General features: G+C 48.0%; 1 protein-coding gene across 2 annotated transcripts in view; it reads right to left on the bottom strand.

Moving 5' to 3' along the window:
• Nucleotides 1–17,272, bottom strand: part of LOC137371820 (FYVE and coiled-coil domain-containing protein 1-like) — a 71,428-nt gene that overhangs the window by 43,620 nt on the left and 10,536 nt on the right. The window lies entirely within an intron of this gene.

Below are 17,272 nucleotides of genomic sequence, written 5' to 3'. Positions count from 1 at the left end.
GTAATCATTCAATAATTACTAATTAAACATACACTTACCAGATTATAACACACTGTGTAAATAAATTCTCCTCCACTTAGAGGTGGAGGTAAGAGAGGAGGGGGAGTTGCACTATTGTTCAGGGAGAACATCACGGCAGTACTTAGAGAGGATATCCCGGGGGGAACGTCCAGCGAGGCCATAGGGTAGAACTTAGAAATAAGAAAGGGGTGATCACTTTGATGGGATTATACTATAGGCCCCCCAATAGTCAGAGGGAATTGGAGGGGCATATATGTAGGGAAATCACAGATAGGTGTAGGAATTATAAGGTTGTAATAGTAGATGATTTTAAATTCCCTAATATTGACTGGGACTGCCTTAGTGCTAAGGGATCAGATGGGGAAGAATTTGTTAAGTGTGTCCAGGATAGTTTTCTGAAGCAGTATGTGGATGGCCCTACTAGAGAAGGGGCTACACTCAACCTCCTCTTAGAAAATGAGGCTGGGCAGGTGGTTGATGTGTCAGTGGGGGAGCACTTTGGGACCAGTGACTATTAGCTTCAAGATAGTTATGGAAAAGGATAGGACTGGTCTTCAGGTTGAAGTCCTAAATTGGGGGAAGGCTAATTTCGATGGCATCAGACAGGAACTCTCAAACGTTGAATGGGAGAGGCTGTTTACAGGTAAAGGGATGTCTGGCAAGTGGGAGGCTTTTAAAAGTGAGATAGGAAGAGTTCAGGGCCGGCATGTTCCTGTTAGATGGAAGGGCAAGGCTGGCAAGTTTAGGGAACTTTGGTTGACGAGGGATATTGAGGGTCTGGTCAGGACAAAGAAGGAGGCATATGTCAGGTATAGGCAGCTGGGATCGAGCGAGTCCCTCGAGGAGTATAGGGGAGGTAGGAGTTAGCTTAAGAAGGAAATTAGGAGGGCGAAAAGGGGCCATGAGATTTCCCTGGCAGATAAGATAAAGGAGAATCCTAACAGATTCTATAAGTATATTAAGAGTAAAAGGGTAGCTAGGGAGAGAGTAGGTCCCCTTAAGGATCAGTGTGGTAATCTATGTGTGGAGTCACGGGAAATGGGCGAGGTCTTAAATGAATATTTCTCATCCGTATTTACCGTGGAGAAGGTCATGGAAGCTAATGAGTTCAAGGGAGGGAACAGCGATATCCTGGAGCATATCAACATTACAAAGGAGGAGGTGTTGGAGGTATTGAAGCGCATTAAGGTGGATAAATCCCCAGGACCTGACCAGGTGTATCCTAGGATGCTCTGGGAAGCAAGGGAGGACATTGCTGGGGCCCTGGCAGAGATTTTTGTATCATCGTTAGCCACGGGTGAGGTACCGGAAGACTGGAGGATAACTCATGTTGTGCCTTTATTTAAGAAGGACAGCAGGGATAAGCCAGGGAACTACAGGCCGGTGAGCCTTACATCAATGGTGGGAACGTTATTGGAAGGGATTCTGAGAGACAGGATTTATATGCATTTGGAAAGGCATGGTCTGATTATACACACTACTGAGTCAGCGGCGCTTGAGATGGCTTGGCCATGTGAGCCGCATGGAAGATGGCAGGATCCCCAAAGACACATTGTACAGCGAGCTCGCCACTGGTATCAGACCCACCGGCCGTCCATGTCTCCGTTATAAAGACGTCTGCAAGCGCGACATGAAATCGTGTGACATTGATCACAAGTCGTGGGAGTCAGTTGCCAGCATTCGCCAGAGCTGGCGGGCAGCCATAAAGACAGGGCTAAATTGTGGCGAGTCGAAGAGACTTAGTAGTTGGCAGGAAAAAAGACAGAGGCGCAAGGGGAGAGCCAACTGTGCAACAGCCCCAACAAACAAATTTCTCTGCAGCACCTGTGGAAGAGCCTGTCACTCCAGAATTGGCCTTTATAGCCACTCCAGGCGCTGCTTCACAAACCACTGACCACCTCCAGGCGCGTATCCATTGTCTCTCGAGATAAGGAGGCCCAAAAGAAAAAAAAGAAGGTCTGATTAGGGATAGTCAGCATGGCTTTGTGTGTGGGAAATCATGTCTCACGAATTTGATTGAGTTTTTTGAGGAGGTGACCAAGAGGATTGACGAGGGCAGGGCGATGGACATTGTCTACATGGACTTTAGCAAGGCCTCTGACAAGGTCCCAAATGGTAGGCTGGTCCAGAAGGTTCGAACACAGGGATCCAGGGTGAGCTAGCAAATTGGATACAAAATTGGCTTGGTGATAGGAGGCAGAGGGTGGTAGTGGAGGGTTGTTTTTCAGATTGGAGGCCGGTGACCAGTGGTGTGCCGCAGGGATCGGTGCTGGGCCCTCTGTTGTTTGTCATATATATTAATGACTTGGATGTGAATGTAAGGAGCATGATTAGTAAGTTTGCAGATGACATCAAAATTGGTGGTATAGTGGACAGTGAAGAAGGTTGTCTCAGGTTACAACAGGATATTTTTAATTTTTTTTATTTTAGAGATACAGCACTGAAACAGGCCCTTCAGCCCACCGAGTCTGTGCCAACCATCAACCACCCATTTATACTAATCCTACACTAATTCCATATTCCTACCACATCCCCACCTGTCCCTATATTTCCCTACCACCTACCTATACTAGGGGCAATTTATAATGGCCAATTTACCTACCAACCTGCAAGCCTTTTGGCTTGTGGGAGGAAACCGAAGCACCCGGAGGAAACCCACGCAGACACAGGGAGAACTTGCAAACTCCACACAAGTAGTACCCAGAATTGAACCCAGGTCGCTGGAGCTGTGAGGCTGCGGTACTAACCACTGCGCCACTGTGCCGCCCAACTGAGATCAACTGGGAAAGTGGGCAAGGGATTGGCAAATGGAATTTAACGCAGACAAGTGTGAAGTGATGCATTTTGGGAAGTTAAACCAGGGCAGGACATATACAGAGAATGGCAGGGCCTGGGGAGTGTTGTTGAGCAGAGAGATCTTGGGGTACAAGTACATAGGTCCCTGAAAGTGGCAACACAGGTATACAGGGTGGTGAAGAAGGCGTGTGGCATGCTTGCCTTAATCGGCCGAGGCATTGAGTACAAGAGTTGGGATGTCATGTTACAGTTACAGTTGGTTAGGCCGCATTTGGAGTACTGTGTGCAGTTCTGGTCGCCGCACTACAGGAAAGATGTGATTAAGTTAGAGAGGGTGCAGAAAAGATTCACCAGGATGTTGCCTGGTTTGGAGAGCTTGAGTTATAAAGCGAGATTGGATAGGCTGGGTCTGTTTTCCCTGGAGCAAAGGAGGCTGAGAGGGGACATGATAGAGGTATATAAAATTATGAGAGGCATAGATAGGATAGATAGCCAGAGTCTGTTTCCCATGGTAGGGGTGACTAAAACTAGAGGGCATAGATTTAAGGTGAGAGGGAGGAGGTTTAAAGGCGATCAAAAGGGTAAATTTTTCACACAAAGAATAGTGGGTATCTGGAATGAGCTGCCTGAGGAGGTGGTGGAGGCAGGAACAGTAGCGACATTTAAGAGGCATCTGGACAGGTACTTGAATGAGCAAGGCATAGAGAGATATGGAATTAATGCAGGCAGGTGGGATTATTATAGATAGGCATTATGGTCGGCATGGACGCGGTGGGCCGAAGGGCCTGTTTCTCTGCTGTACGACTCTATGAATCTACCCCTTTTGCCAATCATCTTAAATCTGTGCCCGCTGGTTACCGACCCTCCTGTCAGTGGAATCCCTCCCACCCCTAGTGACTCTACCAAAACACCTCGGAATTTTAAATGCTCCGAGATCTCGCCCGACCCCTCTACTGCTGGACACACAATGAAACAAACCTCACCTCCCAACTCCAGTGCCATTAAACACCAGGGTTCAGAAATCCCAGGTCTGAAATCGAGTAAGTTACCCCATACTTATTCCCACTTGGACCCTGTCCCCGGTTGTGGAATTGTAATGGGGTTTAATGGGACCACTTGGGCCCTCTCTAGCCCTTTTCAGGGTTGCACCATGTGGTATTCTGTGTCTGGTCTGGGGCAAGGGGTTGATAATGCCCCTCAGCTCATCCAAAGATAATTTTAAAGTGTGACAACTTGGAACAAAGTTCTGCTTTGAGGGTCAAGCCGACGATCGCAGCCTGAGACCCAAAGCAGAGCACACATGTGACCTCTACGCCTCTTTTCAATTGGTCCTCCGGCCACCAGGTCTGCTAGAAAGGTGGGAATTCATGACTTTGGGAATCATAGAACATAGAACATAGAACAGTACAGCACAGTACAGGCCCTTCGGCCCACGATGTTGTGCCAAACCTTTATCCTACTCTAAGATCAAACTAACTACCTACCCTTCATTCTACTATCATCCATGTACCTATCCAAGAGTCGCTTAAATGTCCCTAATGTATCTACCACCGCTGGCAGCGCATTCCACGCACCCACCACTCTCTGTGTAAAGAATCACAGAATCATAGAATGCTGAAGGCACAGAAAGAGGCCACTTGGCCCCTCGTGTCTGTGCCAGCTGAAAAACGAACCAGCTATTCTAATCCCACCTTCCAGCATTTGGTCCATAGCCCTGCAGATTACAGCACTTGAGGTGCATATCCAGACTCCTTTTAAATGAATTGAGGGTTTCTGCCTCAACTACCCTTTCAGGCAGTGAGTTCCAGACCATCACCACCCTCTGGATGAAAAAGTTTTTCCTCATTTCCCCTCTAATTTTTCTACCAAACACTCTAAATCTATGCCCCTTCATCACTGACCTCTCTGCTAAGGCGAATAGACCCTTCACCTCCACTCTATCCAGGCCCCTCAAAATTTGATACATTTCAATCAGATCTCCCCTCAGCCTTCTCTGTTCCAAGGAGAACAACCCCAGCCTATCCAATCTTTCCTCATAGCCGCATTTTTCCAGTCCTGGCAACATCCTCGTAAATCTCCTCTGCACCCTCTCTAGTGCAATTACATCCGTTCTGAAATTAGATGAACAGAACTGCACACAGTACTCAAGTTGTGGCCTAACCAATGATTTATACAGTTCCAGCATAACCTCCCTGCTCTTATATTCTATACCTCGGCTAATAAAGGAAAGGATTCCATATGTCTTCTTAACCACCTTTTCGACCTGTCCTGCTTCCTTCAGGGATCTGTGGACATTTACTCCAAGGTCCCTCACTTCCTCTACACCTCTCAGTATTTTCCCATTAATCTTGTATTCCTTTGCCTTGTTTGACCTCCCCAAATGCATCACCTCACACTTCTCCAAGTTGAATTCCATTTGCCACTTTTCTGCCCATCTGACCAGCCCATCAATATCTTCCCGCAGCCTACAGCTATCCTCCTCGCTATCTACCACACAGTCAATCCTTGTGTCGTCTGCAAACTTCTTGATCATGCTCCCTACATTTACATCCAAATCGTTAATAGATACCACAAAAAGCAGGAGACCCAGTACTGAGCCCTGCGGAATGCCACTGGAAACAGCCCTCCAGTCGCTAAAACAGCCATCAACAATTACCCTTTGTTTCCTGCCACTGAGCCAATTTTGTATCTACCTTGCTGCATTTCCCTGGATCCCATGGAGTTTTTTTTAACCAGTCTGCCATGTGGGACCTTGTCAAAAGCCTTGCAAAAATCCATTGTAGACCACAACAACTGCACTACCCTCATCTATCTTCCTTGTTACTTCTTCAAAAAATTCAATCAAGTTGGTCAAACAAGATCTTCCCTTAACAAATCCATACTGACTATCCTTGATTAACCTGTGCCTTTCTAAGTGACAATTTATCCTGTCTCTCAGAATAGATTCCAATAATTTGCCTATGATTGAGGTTAGACTGACTGGCCTGTAATTATTCGGTCTATCCCTCGCTCCCTTTTTAAACAGAGGTACAAAGTTAGCAGTTCTCCAATCCTCCAGCACCACACCTGTATCCGGTGAGGACTGGAAAATGATGGTCAGACCTTCTGCAATTTACTCTCTTGCTTCTTTTAACAGCCTGGTGATTTTCCAACTTTCAAGGATGTCAATCCCATTAATACTTCCTCTCTCCCTATATTTATCACATCCAATACTTTACACTCTTCCTCCTTAACCATAATATCTGCTTCATTCCCCTCTTTTGTGAAGACAGACTCAAAGTATTCATTAAGAACCATACCAATATCATCCACCCCTACACATAGGTTACCTTTTTAGTCTTTTATGGGCCCTACACTCTCCTATTTATCCTCTTACTCTTAATGTATTGATAAAACATCTTTGGGTTCACCTTGATTTTGTTGTCAATATTCTTTCATGCCCTCTCTTTGCTTTCCTACTTCCTTTTTGATTTCACCCTTCCACTTTCTATACTCCTCTCGGCTTCCTGTAGTATTGAGTTCTCAGGTTCGGACATAAGCTTTCCTTTTCTGTCTTATCTTACCCTATAGGCTCCTTGACATCCATGGGGCTCTAGATTTGGCCGCCTCACCCTTTTTCTTTGTGGGAACGTGTTTACTCTGAACCCTTGAATCTCCCCTTTGAATGCCTCCCACTGCTCTGACATTGATTTACCTTCAAGTAGTTGTTTCTAGTCCACTTTCACTAAATCACTCCTCAATTCAGTAAAATTGGCCTTGCCCCAATTGAGAATTCTAACTCCTGTTCTATCTCTGTCCTTTTCCATAATTATGTTAAAACTGACTGAATTATGATCACTACCACCAAAATGCTCTCCCACTGCCACTCCTTCCACCTGCCCATCTTCATTTCCTAAAACTAAGTCTAAAACTCTCTTGTTGGACTTGCTACATACTGGGCAAAAATGTTCACCTGAATGCACCTCAAGAATTCTGCTCCCTCAATTCCTTTCACACTAAAACTATCCCAGTTAATATTGTTAAAATCCCGACTATTACTGCCTTATTGTTCTTGCACTTCTCAGAGATTTGCCTACATATCTGCTCTTCTATCTTTCTCTGACTGTTTGGGGGTCTATAGTACACTCCCAGCAGTGATTGCCCCTTTCGTGTTCCTTAGTTCAATCCATATGGCCTCATTTGATGAACCTTCCAATATATCATCCCTCCTCACAGCTGTAATAGTTTCCTTGACCAAAATTGCCACTCTCCCTCCTTTCTTATCCCCTTCCCTATCACGTCTGAAAATCCTTGATGCCAGGGGTATGATTGGGTATATCTAGGGTTGGAACCAATGGGTCAGAGAATTTCAGTCCGTGTACCCTGAATTCAGGAGCCTCTCCCTCCACTGGACCCCAAAACCTGCCCCCGTATCTGCAAAACCGCAGAAGTACATTTCCCCACTCCGCGGTGATCTTATCGAGCCTGATACAATCCAGGTCTTTGTACACGGATACCAGTGCCCGTGGTTACAAATTTTGAAGTCAGTAGTAATTTTAAATGTCTTGATTCAAGCTTTTATACATGTGTTTTAAAAAAACCTATCCATTCATTTAATTTAAAACATATGTTCCAAGGCTTGGAGCAAGACATTTAAAATTACCAGGAGCGAAAGTAATTAGAAAGCATCAGGGAATCGGCAGCTGTCACCCCTCCCGTTGCGGTCCGTGACTGGAGCGTGTGCAGTGGGGGCCGTGACTGGAGCGTGTGCAGTGCGGGCCGTGACTGGAGCATGTGCAGTGTGGCCCGTGACTAGAGCGTGTGCAGTGCGGCCCGTGACTGGAGCGTGTGCAGTGGGGGCCGTGACTGGAGCGTGTGCAGTGCGGGCCGTGACTGGAGCATGTGCAGTGTGACCCGTGACTGGAGCGTGTGCAGTGCGGGCCGTGACTGGAGCGTGTGCAGTGCGGGCTGTGACTGGAGCATGTGCAGTGCGGGCTGTGACTGGAGCGTGTGCAATGCGGCCCGTGACTGGAGCGTGTGCAGTGGGGGCCGTGACTGGAGCGTGTGCAGTGCGGGCTGTGACTGGAGCGTGTGCAATGCGGCCCGTGACTGGAGCGTGTGCAGTGCGGGCCGTGACTGGAGCGTGTGCAGTGGGGGCCGTGACTGGAGCGTGTGCAGTGCGGGCTGTGACTGGAGCGTGTGCAATGCGGCCCGTGACTGGAGCGTGTGCAGTGCGGGCCGTGACTGGAGCGTGTGCAGTGCGGGCTGTGACTGGAGCATGTGCAGTGCGGCCCGTGACTGGAGCATGTGCAGTGCGGGCCGTGACTGGAGCATGTGCAGTGTGGCCCGTGACTGGAGCGTGTGCAGTGGGGGCCGTGACTGGAGCGTGTGCAGTGTGGGCCGTGACTGGAGCGTGTGCAGTGTGGCCCGTGACTCGAGCGTGTGCAGTGCGGGCCGTGACTGGAGCTTGTGCAGTGCGGGCTGTGACTGGAGCATGTGCAGTGCGGCCCGTGACTGGAGCGTGTGCAGTGCGGGCCGTGACTGGAGCATGTGCAGTGCGGCCCGTGATTGGAGCGTGTGCAGTGTGACCCGTGACTGGAGCGTGTGCAGTGTGGGCCGTGACTGGAGCGTGTGCAGTGTGGCCCGTGACTGGAGCGTGTGCAGTGGGGGCAGTGACTGGAGCATGTGCAGTGTGGCCCGTGACTGGAGCGTGTGCAGTGCGGGCCTTGACTGGAGCATGTGCAGTGCGGGCCGTGACTGGAGCGTGTGCAGTGCGGGCCTTGACTGGAGCATGTGCAGTGCAGGCCGTGACTGGAGCATGTGCAGTGCGGGCCGTGACTGGAGCACGCGGAGTGCAGGTGATGGAGCTGGACGGAGGTGGTCCTGTCAGATCTGCAGCGGGTGAGAAACCGTCGAGAGGAATGTATCTGGCGGCTGGGTGGGGGGAGGCTTCAGAAACACCCGGTGAAGGCCTCAAACACCCCCAGTAAGAAGCTACCAGTCCCACGTTTTCACTGAGGGGGGCGGCAGCTGTGGGGCTTCTCCTGGTGATAGATTGGGTTAGCAGCCGCCAGATATCTAGCTCTTCTGGAGGAACTAAGGATTAATAAACTGCAACATCAAAGCCCAAAACTTTAAAGGAAACCTGGCTCAGTTATAAAGGTGCCTAGGGGAGGGGAGGGGAGGGATGAACCATTTAGGACACAGCACAGGTGGGGTGTATGTGCCTGAGAGAGAACCTGCTGGAAAAAGGGAGAGCACGTGGTTCTGAGTTCACCTTCCTAGGCTCAACTATCACCAGTAACCTGTCTCTAGATGCAGAAATCAACAAGCGCATGGGTAAGGCTTCCACTGCTATGTCCAGACTGGCTAAGAGAGTGTGGGAAAATGGCGCACTGACACGGAACACAAAAGTCCGAGTGTATCAAGCCTGTGTCCTCAGTACCTTGCTCTAGGGCAGCGAGGCCTGGACAACGTATGTCAGCCAAGAGCGACGTCTCAATTCATTCCATCTTCGCTGCCTCTGGAGAATCCGTGGCATCAGGTGGCAGGACCGTATCTCCAACACAGAAGTCCTCGAGGCGGCCAACATCCCCAGCATATACACACTACTGAGTCAGCGGCGCTTGAGATGGCTTGGCCATGTGAGCCGCATGGAAGATGGCAGGATCCCCAAAGACACATTGTACAGCGAGCTCGCCACTGGTATCAGACCCACCGGCCGTCCATGTCTCCGCTTTAAAGACGTCTGCAAACGCGACATGAAATCCTGTGACATTGATCACAAGTCGTGGGAGTCAGTTGCCAGCGTTCGCCAGAGCTGGCGGGCAGCCATAAAGGCGGGGCTAAAGTGTGGCGAGTCGAAGAGACTTAGTAGTTGGCAGGAAAAAAGACAGAGGCGCAAGGGGAGAGCCAACTGTGTAACAGCCCCGACAAACAAATTTTTCTGCAGCACTTGTGGAAGAGCCTGTCACTCTAGAATTGGCCTTTATAGCCACTCCAGGTGTTGCTTCACAAACCACTGACCACCTCCAGGTGCTTACCCATTGTCTCTCGAGACAAGGTGGTCAAAGAAGAAGAACGTGGTCCAGAGCTACAGCAAAAGGTAAAAATTCCTTTAATTAAAAAAAACCTCTGCCCGACACAAACCACAAACTCCCCAAACGTAATAGAAAGGAGGAGGACAGGAAGTTGAATAAATGAATATTTCACAAAGATTGCATCGATTGTGCAAGTTCTGGTGTTAGACTTTCGAAGGACTTCAGTCTTTACCATCATATCTCGTTCAATCTTTGGACTAGAATACATTTATAAAGTTTAACATGCATTAATAGAGAGATACAGCACTGAAACAGGCCCTTCGGCCCAACGAGTCAGTGCCGACCATCAACCACCCATTTATACTAATCCTACATTAATCCCATTTTCCCTCTCACATCCCCACCTTTCCTAAATTCTCCTACCATCTACCTACTCTAGGGGCAATTTTTACAATGGCCAATTTACCAATCAATCCACACGTCTTTGGCATGTGGGAAGAGACCCACGTGGTCACAGGGAGAATGTGCAAACTCTGCACAAGCAATACCCAGAACCGATCCCAGGTCGCTGGAGCTGTGAGGCTGCGGTGCTAACCACTGCGCCACTGTGCCGCCCATCCTAAATGTCCTCAATGACCAGGAGAGACTTGGGAAGCAGCAATGAATTCTCATTCTACGTTCACAATTTTCCACTTTTTTCCTTAACCGTGAAAGAACATGGTGTCGAATTTTTTACAAAAAGATTGTTCAACCCAGCTTGGGAAAGAGACGGTTCTGTTCACAGCCCTGGTTTTTACTGTGTAATGGTTCAGCTGACTGCCTACATTCTAGCGCAACATTAGCACATGGTGTAGCTGGCTCTATTCTGTCTCCAAAAGTAATTTGTATTGGCATTGCGTACTGTTTTGCTTGCTAGCTGGCTAATGCAGCTGTGCTGCTCTCCATTGATGTTTGTATGCTTAGCTACTTCCTTTATAGGAAGAAATGTGTTTTAAATCAGATTGTGTTTTGATTGCATTATATTGGTTGTACACCTCAAGCACTCCCTGTGGTAGTGAGTTCCACATTCTCACCAATCTCTGGATGATGAAGTTTCTCCTGAATTCCCCAATTGGATTATTCATGACTGTCTTATGTTTATGACCCCTAGTTTTGGACTCTTTCTCTACTTCTACCCTAGCAAACCCCCCGTAATTGTGAAGGCTTCTATCTGATCTAGGGTCGCAGAGTCATTTGAGACCTCAGGGAGTGATCGTCCCTGCCCTTTTGCAAGTCATCCAAGGCTCAGGTAAGGGTCCCACGCTCAGGGTTACAAGCTATGTCCAATGGTGGAACCAGCAAATTTTCAGTGGTGATGGTAGAAGAGCTAGAGCCTCGAGGGACAAGGACTGCTTACAGGCAGAGGATCCTTTGAGAAAAGGACTTGTGTTTCCTTTAAAGCACGCATGAGGAAGGAAATGGGAAACCACCTCGTGTCCTTTTACCCCCGAGTCATATTCCTAATTTCTCATGGAAGTTGAAAAATGGGAAGCTCTTAAGAACAACTGAAGAGGAAAGCACAGGACCATGAGGTGTAGAAAAATGATCAGAGGACCTTCCCTTGGGTAGATCACCATTACTATCATATCACCTCTCTTTCCTGTTCAGTCTTTCCTGATGGTTGTACCCTCTCAGTTCTGCTATCGTCCTGGTAGAAATGAATACAATTATATTGAGGGCGGCACAGTGGCGCAGTGGTTAGCACCGCAGCCTCACAGCTCCAGGGACCCAGGTTCGATTCTGGGTACTGCCTGTGCGTAGTTTGCAAGTTCTCCCTGTGACTGTGTGGGTTTCCGTCGGGTGCTCCAGTTTCCTCCCACAGCCAAAGACTTGCAGGTTGGTAGGTAAATTGGCCATTGTAAATTGCCCCTAGTGTAGGTAGGTGGTAGGGAATATGGGATTACTGCAGGGTGAGTATAAATGTCCTCAGTACCTTGCTCTATGGCAGCGAGGCCTGGACAACATATGTCAGCCAAGAGCGACGTCTCAATTCATTCCATCTTCGCTGCCTCCGGAGAATCCGTGGCATCAGGTGGCAGGACTGTATCTCCAACACAGAAGCCCTCGAGGCGGCCAACATCCCCAGCTTGTACACACTACTGAGTCAGCGGCGCTTGAGATGGCTTGGCCATGTGAGCCGCATGGAAGATGGCAGGATCCCCAAGGACACATTGTACAGCGAGCTTGCCACTGGTATCAGACCCACCGGCCGTCCATGTCTCCGCTAAAAAGACGTCTGCAAACGCGACATGAAATCCTGTGACATTGATCACAAGTCGTGGGAGTCAGTTGCCAGCGTTCGCCAGAGCTGGCGGGCAGCCATAAAGACGGGGCTAAAATGTGGCGAGTCGAAGAGACTTAGTAGTTGGCAGGAAAAAAGACAGAGGCGCAAGGGGAGAGCCAACTGTGTAACAGCCCCGACAAACAAATTTCTCTGCAGCACCTGTGGAAGAGCCTGTCACTCTAGAATTGGCCTTTATAGCCACTCCAGGCGCTGCTTCACAAACCACTGACCACTTCCAGGCGCATATCCATTGTCTCTCGAGATAAGGAGGCCCAAAAGAAAGAAAGAAAAAGAAAAGAAAGTATAAATGGGTGGTTGTTGGTTGGCACAGACTCAGTGGGCCAAAGGGCCCGTTTCAGTGCTGTATCTCTAAAAAAATAAATATATCTGGAGCAATGATCACTGCCATTGAAATAAGGTTCAGCACTGGAGCTGTCAATGACCCAGATATAGGGTAGCAGATGCATGGGAACACCACCACCTGCAAGTTACTCTCCAAGTCACACACCATCCTGACTTGGAACTATATCGCCGTTCCTTCACTGCCGCTGGGTCAAAATCCTGGAACCTCCTTCCTAACAGCACTGTGGGTGTATCTACCCCACATGGACTGCAGCAGTTCAAGAAGGCAGCTCACCACCACCTTCTCAAGGGCAATTAGGGATGGGCAATAAATGCTGGCCTAGCCAGTGATGCTCACATCCCATGAATGAATTTTTTAAAAATCCTCAGCCATACCTCACGACCCAAATTCAGCCCCATTCTGTTCAAATTTTCACCGTATGTTACAGTGCCAATGGACACAGATTTCATCGCTGTTCTAGTGTGTGGGGTTCAGGGTTTTCAGTTTTTAAAATCCTGATGCTTCCCCTTTATGACTCCTGTGTGGAATTTTAACTCTCTCCTCAGGGTGGAAATGAAATGAGGAAGCAGTTCAATCGAACAGCTCCATTTCCTGCTCTATGCCCTTCAGCCTCTGATTTTATTTCTGCTGGTTTTGACGGTGGATGAGGTGTCTGCTGGACTCAGCAAGCAGATTCATGCCATTGGACATCAACAGGGACCCTGATGGCACAACAACAACTTATATTTATATGATGAAGGGTCAATGACTTGAAACGTTAACTCTGCTTCTCTCTCCACAGATGCTGCCAGACCTGCTGAGTATTTCCAGCATTTCTTGTTTTTATTTCAGATTTCCAGCATCTGCAGTATTTTGCTTTTATTATTGTATTTATATAGAACCTTTAACATAGTAAAATGGCCCAAGGCACTTTCACAGGAGTGTTATCAAACAATATTTGATATTGAGCATGTAAGGAGATAACGGGGTGATGGGAATTTTGATTGGACCCTCACGGGGAGCAGGGTGGCTGCTAATAGGAAGGAGGAATAGGCCCTGCAGGGAGTGGGAATATTTCCTCTTTGGAATGAAGGACGACTCCAGGCCCCACAAGGAAAGGCATGGCATCTTCTGTCCAGGACTCCTCCTCTACCTCCCCTCCCACCAAGATGCTTCCATTAACCCCTCTCCCCCATTTACCCATAAGCACAGGTGGACCAGTGACTCATCAATAAAGCCTGGGACTTAAAATTTCCCAGGCCTAATATTTAGGACAGCGAGGGTGGTCCTCACGGAACCTACCCCTGTTTGGAATTAAAATCGGCCCCAATGTTTGCTATAATAAAAGCAAAATACTGCGGATGCTGGAAATCTGAAATAAAAACAAGAAATGCTGGAACCACTCGGCAGGTCTGGCAGCATCTGTGGAAAGAGAAGCAGAGTTAACGTTTCGGGTCAGTGACCCTTCTTTGGAACCCAATGTTTGCTGTTCTCCTTCTGCTTAATAATCACATGCTTCCTCTAAGTGTTTCCCCAAGGGGAAGAGGAAATGGGGTTAATGGTTAATGCCAGTGATTGACAGTGGTGATGGAGGTATTGCTGTACCTCCTTATGTTGGGTCAGACCTGATGCTGCAATTACAGGGGCTCTGGGTGACACACGTTGACTGTCTAGTCAAGTCTCTTTGCAGCAATTTGTGAGGAGCAGGTTGATGTGATGGATGTGTCATGGCCCTGAGAAATTCCTCCGTTATCTGTACCATCTCTTGCCATTTCCCTGCTGCTGAACAATCACTGACTAAGAAGGATGGAAAGAACTTGCATTTATCTGTATATTTATGTCATTTATATGTAATTCACTACCATAAATAACAGGTCAGATACCGTAGCGGTCCTTGCCTGAAGACAGCAAGAATTAGGCAAGTAACATTTGCGACACACAGTGCCAGGCAGTGACCATGTCCAACAAGAGAGAATCTAACCATCGCCCCTTGACCCTTTGACATTCAATGGCATGGCAATCGCTGAATCCCCCACTATAAACATCCTGGGGGTTACCATTGACCAGAAACTTAACAGGACCAGCCACATAAATACTGTGGCTACAAGAGCAGGTTAGAGGCTCGGAATCCTGCAGAGTATAATTCCCCTCCTGATTTCCTAAAACCTGTCCATCATCTACAAGGCACAAGTCAGGAGTGTGATGGAATACTCTCTACTTGCCTGGATGGGTACAGCTCCAACAACACTCAAGAAGCTCAACACCATCCAGGACAAAGCAGCCCACTTGATCAGCACCCCATCCATAAACATTCACTCCTTCTACCACCAACGCACAGTGGCAGCAGTGTGTACCATCTACAAGATGCACTGCAGCAACTCATCAAGACTCCTCCGACAGCACCCACTGTTTTTTTCAGGTTTTTTTTCAGGTTTGCACTTGCTGCTGTTCAATATTCAGTGTATTTACACCTAATCTGTACTAATGCTTTGTCTTTCAACATACCATTAACATATTGTTTGCCTTTGCTCCGTGACCTTTTGGTCAGCTATGTGGCCTGGTCCAATCTGCACCTTCTCCTTTGTTATCTCTTGCCCCACCCCCACCTCACTTGTTTATAATCTGTGACTTTTCTAATATTTGTCAGTTCCGAAGAAGGGTCACTGACCCGAAATGTTAACTCTGCTTCTCTTTCCACAGATGCTGCCAGACCTGCTGAGTGAATCCAGCATTTCTTGTTTTTGTGTCATGGACATATAATTCTTACCAGAAGGACCAACTGCGTGGAGGATTGTAAGTTATCAGCCACATCCAAGGGGTATTTGGGGAGGAGAGTTTAAAGCAATTTTAAGTGTAACAACCAAATCCTGGGAGGGTTTGTGTTTTGAATTGAGTGAGTTTGGGGCAGAAACGTGGGGTTTTGCCTGTGGTTTTTCGAAAAAGGTTTATCTTATAAATCATGGTGATTTGTGTGTTTGGGTGGGAGCCGAGGTTAAACCATGGAGGGATTTAAATCGGACTAACCAATCAAGGTGTCGTGTGGTGTCCTTTCAATTAGTTTAGAGGTCTTTGTATCAGAGCGTTAGGAGGGTTTTAATAAACAAGTTTGTGGTTCAGCCTAACCCTGCGTCTGTGCAATTTGTCCTTTATAAAATCCTAAAGTCAAGAACCATCAGTAAGGGAGGAAACGGGCGCGGGAACCTCTTACATATTGGTGACTGTGGCAGGACTTTAAGGTTAAGGGCAAATTATGGACAGGGCCAAAGGCAAGAAACCCTCAATGGGGGATAGGATATCCAAGTATGTGGGAGGCAAGTTAAACTTTTCTGCATCATGGCTGCAGGAACTTATGTGTGCTGACTGTCTGGAGGAGCAGGCAATGGAATGGGTGGGTAGTGGGGCACACAAGAAATCAAAGGAAAAGGCAGTCTGGCTACTGTGTACGCAGAGGCAGATTCAAATTTTAACGGAGAAACTCAATCAGGTACAGGAGGAAAAGGCGGAGTTGGAGAACAGAACAGGTGAAGATAGAGAAGCAAGGATGTTCTTGCTATGGAGGGAGTGCAGCGAAGGTTTACCAGACTGATTCCTGGGATGGTGCACCTGACGTATGAGGAGAGATTGAGTCGGTTCGGATTATATTCGCTGGAGTTCAGAAGCGTGAGGGGGGATCTCAGAGAAACCTATAAAATTCTAACAGGACTTGACAGGGTAGATGCAGGAAGGATGTTCCCGATGGTGGGAGAGTCCAGAACCAGGGATCATAGTCTAAGGATATAGGGTAAACCTTTCAGGACTGAGATGAGGAGACATTTCTTCACCCAGAGAGTGGTGAGCCTGTGGAATTCGCTACCACAGAAAGCAGTTGAGGCCAAAACATTGTATGTTTTCAAGAAGGAGTTAGATATAGCTCTTAGGTCTAGAGAGATCAAAGGGTATGGGGCAAAAGCGGGAACAGGTTATAGTCATGATCATAATGAATGGCGGAGCAGGCTCGAAGGGCCGAATGGCCTACTCTTGCTCCTATTTTCTATGTTTCTAAGCCGTGGTGATCAACTGGTGGCGGAATTAAGCAGCGAAAGGCAGGAGAGGAAAGCGCAGGAGGAGACTTCAAGAAATGCAGTAGAGTATTTACAGTAATAAAAACAAGAAATGCTGAAAATACTCAGCAGGTCTGGCAGCATCTGTGGAGAGAGAAGCAGAGTTAACGTTTCAGGTCAGTGACCCTTCTTTGGAACTCAGGGTTCTGAAGAAGGGTCACTGACCTGAAACGTTAACTCTGCTTCTCTCTCCACAGATGCTGCCAGACCTGCTGAGTATTTCCAGCATTTCTTGTTTTTATTTCAGATTTCCAGCATCGGCAGTATTTTGCTTTTATTTTAGGGTATTTACGGTGTCAGGTTACAGAGAGTAAGAGAGTGCCAGGCTCAACATGAACAAAGTGCCAGGAATCTGGAGAGGGCTGGCAAGGCTGAGGGGCAGCTGATAGATGCTAAGGCAGGTTACAGGGTAGCTCAGAGTCAGGAATACGAAGAGGCTGACAACTGACCCTGTATGGGAAAAGATTCGGAAGCTGACTCTAGCATATCAGGGGCCAGGGGTATGGCTTGTCTCATGGCGCCAGGAGAAGGTGATATAGACTGGGATGAAGAGGAGAAAGAGCCCGATGACAGGATCCAGTACATCGGCCGGCTCCCAAGGCTCCGGGTCCTCCGAGACCGATGTGCCCCCTGCGACAGCGGAAGTGCAGCCCGCCCCCAGCAGGCGGCA

Source organism: Heterodontus francisci, chromosome 7 (genome assembly GCF_036365525.1).
Source record: "Heterodontus francisci isolate sHetFra1 chromosome 7, sHetFra1.hap1, whole genome shotgun sequence".
Lineage (NCBI taxonomy): Eukaryota > Metazoa > Chordata > Chondrichthyes > Heterodontiformes > Heterodontidae > Heterodontus > Heterodontus francisci.
Note: the sequence above shows the minus strand (reverse complement) of the source record. Positions and strands in the feature narration are given on the sequence as shown.